Raw genomic sequence first — 7,204 nt, forward strand, 5'->3', positions numbered from 1 at the left:
GTTCTCACTAATCAAGATGCCAGTGGTTTATCTTTACTCACTGGAGGGCTTGGGCCTGTGATGAGGAACAACAGCAGTTTTTTTTCCTTGAGATTTAGGTCTCTTCAGAGACAATTTGTGCTTTTGCTTATTGGGCCTCATCACAGGAAAAGTGACAGTTCTTTAAGTATATGAATTATTAACCTAAAAATAATATTGCATGTTTCCACATATTCATTTAACATTACTAGGAACAAAATGCCCTTTTCTCTCATAAACACAATTTTTTTTTAAAGGTTCTAATGTGTTTTTATTGATTAGAATTGTAGTTGTAATCCTTCCGTCATACATATAATATGCAGTAATAATCAAATATCTGATACTAAAATAACTTACTGATAAATTCTAATACTGAACACAGAATAGTTCTATCTCTACTAACAATAAAAAACAAAACCACTTAGTTCATCTTGGAAAATTTAAATTCTGGCCATTATTTTACAAGTTAGGAATCTGAGTAATCCAACTTTGAGATGACTTTCTCATTGTAGAAGTTTGCTCTGTCGACGTACGTTAGTTTTGGGATTCCCTCTTTTTCAAACCATCCCTGCATATGACGCACTTTGGAGATGGGACCTTGAAATTGCCCTCATACTGTGCCCTGGTCGGTGTTCTGGACCCAGCCTCCAAATTCCAGCTTTTGCCCCTCAGCCTGAGTATATTTGCGGAAAAACACCCCGTGTGCCTTCCCCCCAGTTTCATAACCCACTGATATCAGGGTGTCCCCTTATCCCATGCTCATGCTCAAACCCTCCTCGTCCTCCTCTCACGCGGCGGGAACTACCCAGGCGACCACCACGCCAACGGTTCCCCGAGCCGAGTAACCGACGCGCCCGGAAGCCTAGACAATTCTTGAAAAAACTTTTAACATCCTCCCCCTCCCTTGACCCACCCTCAATCCCACTTTGGCATAAGCAAGATATACCTTATTATGCTAGAATTATTTACAGCCTAGTAATAATTTTCCCATGGTACTTTTATTATTGCAGATACAGCTGCCTCTCGTTCCTCCTCTTATTTCTAAACTATGGCCATAACGATACTGAAGGGCTAGTATGATATACTCTCTTGTAAACTACCTGGCCTAGGAGATCCTTGAAAATCATAAAAAGATGAGATCACTTTGGATGAACAGAAGGTACCTGTTCCTGAATCTTGACCCATAGCCCTTGCAGCTCTGCAGTGGGGACAGTTATAATACTAATGGGAAGTCCTTACTCTGGTCCCTCAATTTCAAAGCACAATTTTTAGACAGTGTTAAAGCTTTGCTGAAATGTAGCTATAAGAAAAAGTCTGGACTAGGAAAAAAAAAAAAGGTCCATTTGTGCTGGGAAGCAAGGGAATTCCATAATTTACAGTATAGATGGCATCTCTCAACACTCTCAAATAGTTCTTCCTACCCTGGAATTGCAGATTGTAGGTTAAACACCTTATTTTTCATTCACTGGATGTAGAGGATATCTTTTCTCCAATTCCATCTATCTTTTCAATTTTTCTAGGAAGGTAGGTTGAGGGGAAATCTACTTTCAAATTTTAAATGCCTCAGGGTGTTAAGGAGAAAATGGTAGCATTTTCACAGGTAGGTAGCTTCCCAGGTAGATCTGTGGGAGCAGACTTATCTTTCAATTTATGGCTGGAAAAACCCAGGTGCTGAGTGTGAAACATTTTTCCAGAATCATAAAATTGGCATAGATACCTTTAAAAACATACTTTAAAGGTCTGGCATACTTTGTAAAAAGTCTTCTCATTTTGGTTCGGTTCATAACCTTCTATGTATCAGACACTGCTAGACACTGGATATGCAACGATGAATAAAATACACTCCATATCCAAGCAGGTTTCTGTAATGTGATTAATGCCCTTCCTTCAGACAAACTTTTACAGTTTCCTTCACCTTCACGCAGCCTCTCCGATTATTTTGTGAATGGTTTCTTTAGGAACCCAGCTGCTCGGATACTGTGATCCAGGGTCAGTCCTTAACTTTCTGTATGAGAACCTCGGTTTCCCCATCCTTCCCTAAAGGCAAGGCTAAACCCCACGCTTTTCCTTTCTTCTGTCTCTTTCATCCTTTTAGTATAAGTAAATGGGAAGTCTGGGACCAAAGGCTCATACGAATTTAATTATCACGTATATTTTAGAAAACCACGGTAGCCGCTAACTTCGCTGAGTAAACAGGAAACTATCGATCCCACGCAGGAAATGGCCTTGTTTGAGGGCAACGAAGGTTTCGCGGATTTCCCTTTCTCCTTCAGTTCTCTTCTAAACTCATTTCCGGGTTTCAATCCATTTGGTCCTTCACTACAATAGCGGACTCCGTCTCACTCTTCCCAATCCCACCGTAGACAGCGACCCTGAGAAAATGGCCAATTGGCCCTTCCCTTTCGTGGACATCTTTACGCCTTGTTTTACATCACGGCAAATCCCAACCAATCAGTAGTTGGGGTGGGAGGTACTAAAATAATCTTCACTTCCTTCCCAAACATCCGCCTCTCGCTTGCGTCCTCCTGATAGATTACTTACGCAGCCAATCAACAAGCAACCTTGGGCCCGGCCTACCTTAAACCCAATCAATTAAAATGAAGATGGGGAATTGGGCGGAGAATGGAAAACTTGCCCCCTCTTTTGGAAATGCTTTGAAGAGGTGCGTCCGGATTTCTTGAACTTAACAATTTTCGACCAACGATCACTGCATACTGCGTGTCTCAAACGCCCCAGTTCTGTCCCCCTTCGACCTCACCCCAAGATGAGCCCCACCACTCACATCCCTCCCCCCGCTCGCCCCCCATTTCAGTAGAACACATTCCCATCCTGAATCATCAGGAAAGGAACCAAACCCCAAAAGCCCGTGCTTTACACGTTCCTCCCCGCGCCGGTAGAGTAGGGGGAAGGGGAGACCCTGCAGACTCCGGCGCCAATCTTTCCATTCAGTGTGTCTCTCCTCCCTTCCCCACGTTCCCGGGTCTGAGCTGACACGGGAGTGGGAGGAGCCGAGGGCCTGCTCGGCTTGGGGAGAGGCTAACGCTTCTTAAGGTGGCGCAGAGCTGTTAGGTGGCTGGGCCTCTAAACAACTGGGATGTGACGTCCTCCTGCCTCCCAGCTTCGCTTCCCACGGAGTTTCTCATCTCTGGTCCCCTAACCTTAGTCCTAGTCTTATTTTTAGAAAGAATAAACAGGTTGGGTAGGTAAACTAATGAAACTTACAATAATAAAGTTATGTAAAAGAAATACAAACCACGGAGAGAGCTTTTCCTTTACGATGTAATCTCTTCTTCTGTGTTCTATTCTTTTCTTCCGAGATTACCTTTTAAAGTAGCCGCTAGAATTTTTCTGATGCGCAAATGTGGGCTCAGATTTTGTCTGATAAATATTTTTAAGTGAATCATTTGTATGTTTGTTTATTCTCTCCCCACTAGATCTGACGACAGCCTCTAAAGGAAGCAAGAACCCTTTGCTTAGAGGTTGCGGGTTACCTCCTAGTCCTTTTACCGAGGGTCCCCTGGAAGCTGGAAGAGCGGAGGTGGTATATCGGGCCGCCTTGCACTCTTGCCTCTAGTTCAGTCTTCTCAGTTGTAAAATGGGGATACCGTCTAGGTTTAGTGTTAGTACTAAAAGACTTCGTGTAAATGAAAACACACTGTGATCTGAAAGGTGTAAACAAACATTAGATAATATTATAAATATAAAGCATGTAATAGTAGTAAACATTTACAGAGTCCTTACTATGTTCCAGTGCTTTTAAACAGTATTTAAAAAAAAACTATTTATTTTGTAAAATTTCAAACATATGCAAAAGTAGAGAGAATAGTATTAAAAAAAGACAAATGAAAAAAACCCACGTTGTAATAAGCAACACTTGGCTAGTCATTTATTATCTATACCTCTCTTCCCCATCACTTGATTATTTTGAAGCAAATTTCAGGCTTTTCATGACTAAATAGTATGCCTCTTTAAAAGATAAATATCTTTAAAAAATAATAACACAATTCTATTAACATATCTAAAATATAACAGTAATTCTTTTATATCACCGAAGTCAGAATTGAAATTTCACCAATTGCTTGATAATGTTTTTTCCAGTTGCTTTGTTCAAATCAGGATCTCCCCAAATGTCCATATATTGTATTTGACAGATATGTCTCTTGATCCATATAGATTGCATTTGGTTGCCTTGTCTTTTAAGCCTCTTTCAATTTCTAGGTTACTCTTCCTTCATGCACTTATCTAAGTGCATTCCATGCATGAAATCACACAGTCCCTCCCCAACACTATGAAGTAGGTAATATTATTATCCCCATTTTACTGATGAGGAAACTGCCTACCAGATCAGTTAAATGACTTAAGTTCTCAGTTATTGAGTGTCAAAGCTGGGATTTGAACACACAAATTTTATCCACTATACCATGTTTCATATAACACACAGGTCTTTCATAAGTGCTTCCAAAATACGTATTGTGGCATATTGGTCACCAATAGTATGAAGAAGCATTTCGCTCAAGGCAGACTAGCACTCATGAAGAATTATATATAGGGAGGGTGGGAGGGAGGGAGATGCAAGAGGGAAGAGATATGGGAACATATGTATATGTATAACTGATTCACTTTGTTATAAAGCAGAAACTAACACACCATTGTAAAGCAATTATACTCCAATAAAGATGTTAAAAAAAAGAATTATATAATATGTTCTATTATTGAGAAGGGTGAATCTTTTACATTTTGATTCCTTGCATGTTTCAGTGACTATATTTTTATTCTGCTCCATATCACCCTCCTTAATAGAAAGTAAATGGAAAATGAATGCAAGTGCTTCTCCCTGTCTCAGGGCAAAAGCAAAACAAAACTAGCTTATCGGTTTCTTTTTTTGATTTAAAAAAATCACATAAGCAAAAGCCATACAAATGCTAATTATAGATATAGTAGAAAATGAGGTAAATTATAATAATCTTTAAGCTTACATCTTTGGTATATATCCATCTATGTGTTTGTGTGTATGTACATACACAAATACATACATACACATACATATATATTTTAAAAAGCAACTATATAATCATATTATACAAATTGTTTTTCTTTTTTTTTTTTAAGCATGTTAAACACGAGGTTTATTTTAACTATGAGTCCACTATGTGCTATACTGACAGTAGATACAGGGCCAGAATAAGGTTGTAAATATTCATACATGTGTAAAAAAACTACAACTTACACATACTTTATTTACTTGATTGAAAGCCTTGTGGTACATAAAATGCTTTCTGTAGTTGATCTCAGCTTTGTTCCCACCGAAGTGAGTTGTATCTGGGTTTTCTGTGCTCAAGACTTCTCAATTGCTGCTGCTGCCACTGTTGGTTTGTTTTCTTTCAGGATCAAGGTGGGTACTTTCATATAAAATCTTGTTTTTAATTCCTTCTCTGTCAAGTCTTTCCTGGATTCTTAGCTTTGCATAATTATACCTGCAGTGGAACCAGCATCCTAGTCACCAAGATAAATCCTCACACTCCGGCGTTACATGATCTTCTAATTCTACCTCCCCCTTCGCGGGCTCCCCGTGATCCGGCGCATCCGCCAAGGGGACAGTCGGCGCCTCCCTACAAACTGTTTTTTAACACGATTTTCTCACTGGAATATATTTAGATACATGAAAAAAAAATTCGTTCTTTAAAATAATACGTGACTATTGCAAATATCTAAATGGTAAAGAAGACATAAAAAGAAAAACAATTCCTCACTAATTCTATTTCCCAGAGTTAAATAAAATGACTCATTTAAAAGCTAAGTAGCATCCTATTATGTAACTGTACCATAGTATATTTAACAGTAACCTTATTATGGATATTTATCTGATTTCCTACAGTTATAAATAATGCTGCAGCAAATGTCTTGTATATGTCAAATAAGTTCTTGAGCTTTTAATTTTTCTCAATTTCCAGGAAAACAGAGTCTAATCCTTCCCTAACTTTCCCATTTTTAGTACTTTGACCTCTCTACCCCTGATCCTCAAATTTCATATACATAAAAAATGTCAAAAAAGGGTTGGAAAAAGAAACATAACAAAACATGTAACACATAGCAAGAAACATTTGATGCCAAATTATCTGTGTGTGGGAGAATGAGTTAATGTTTCAAAGAAGAAGGGAAAATACAGTTTTAATCCTGGATATTGCAAGGGTGGAAAGAAAGAAAAGGCTCAATTGGAATTTACTGCCTTTAATTACATTTAAAGGAATGACTTTTAATTCTGACAGCTCAGGAAAATGGAATATAAGTTAAGAGTCATTTGGATTTTGGATGTGTTAATTTAAGTCCTGACTTTGCTTCTTACTAATCATCTGTACTCAGAAGTAGTCAATGCCTCTAAGTCAGTTCTCTCATCTGTAAAATAGGTTTAATAATAGTGCCTTATGGGATTGGGAAAAATTAAATGTGATAATGCATGCATAGCTGAATTCCTAGCACATTGTAAATATAATGTAATTTATATATATATAGTATTATATATTTAGCTAGAAGACAAAAAAAAAAAACAACCTTTAATATCTAAATGTGAAATGTAGTGATCAAGCTGTAATCCTGAGTATGCATTCTTTTTTTTTAGCAATTAAAATATTTCATGGATAATATTTTTGCTTTCTTATTACTTTATGTGACAGAAAGTAGAGTACTTTGAGAAAAGTTTAATAGGCCAGAGGCTGAAATATATAAGAATTTGCAGAGGAATAATATGATTCCAGGAGGAAAAATGGAGGTGGTCTGCCTGATGGCGTTTTCTGTCTTTGGATGAGGATCATTCTATAAGGGGCAGAGGATGTGAACATTCTATACTGTGACCTGGATAAGATTTGTTATAGAATTGTCAAGTGAACTGAACAATATTTTTTTGAACAATATCCTTTATCCTTTGTATACTGTACAGTTTAAAAAGCATTTTCACATAAGTGAGCTCATTTGATTCCTGCAGCAGCCTTATTGGGTGGGCAGGGCGAGCATCAGGATCCCCTCTTCGCTAACCAAGATTCCGTAGAACGAGGGCCTTGCACAAATTTATAAAGCTAGATTTTCTGATGTTTAGTCCAGAGTCTTCTCCGTTGCACGCTCGTTTTCCCCTTTCTACACTCAGTCATTCCACAAGCATTTATTGAACTCCGGGATGATATCAAGACTAACA

At 38.3% G+C, this 7,204-nt stretch overlaps 1 pseudogene; it reads right to left on the reverse strand.

Annotated features, from left to right (window-relative positions):
• Nucleotides 1–472: 472 nt before the first annotated feature.
• On the reverse strand, nt 473–781 carry LOC133101197 (acylphosphatase-1-like; annotated as a pseudogene).
• Nucleotides 782–7,204: the final 6,423 nt, after the last annotated feature.

Source organism: Eubalaena glacialis, chromosome 11 (assembly GCF_028564815.1).
Source record: "Eubalaena glacialis isolate mEubGla1 chromosome 11, mEubGla1.1.hap2.+ XY, whole genome shotgun sequence".
Lineage (NCBI taxonomy): Eukaryota > Metazoa > Chordata > Mammalia > Artiodactyla > Balaenidae > Eubalaena > Eubalaena glacialis.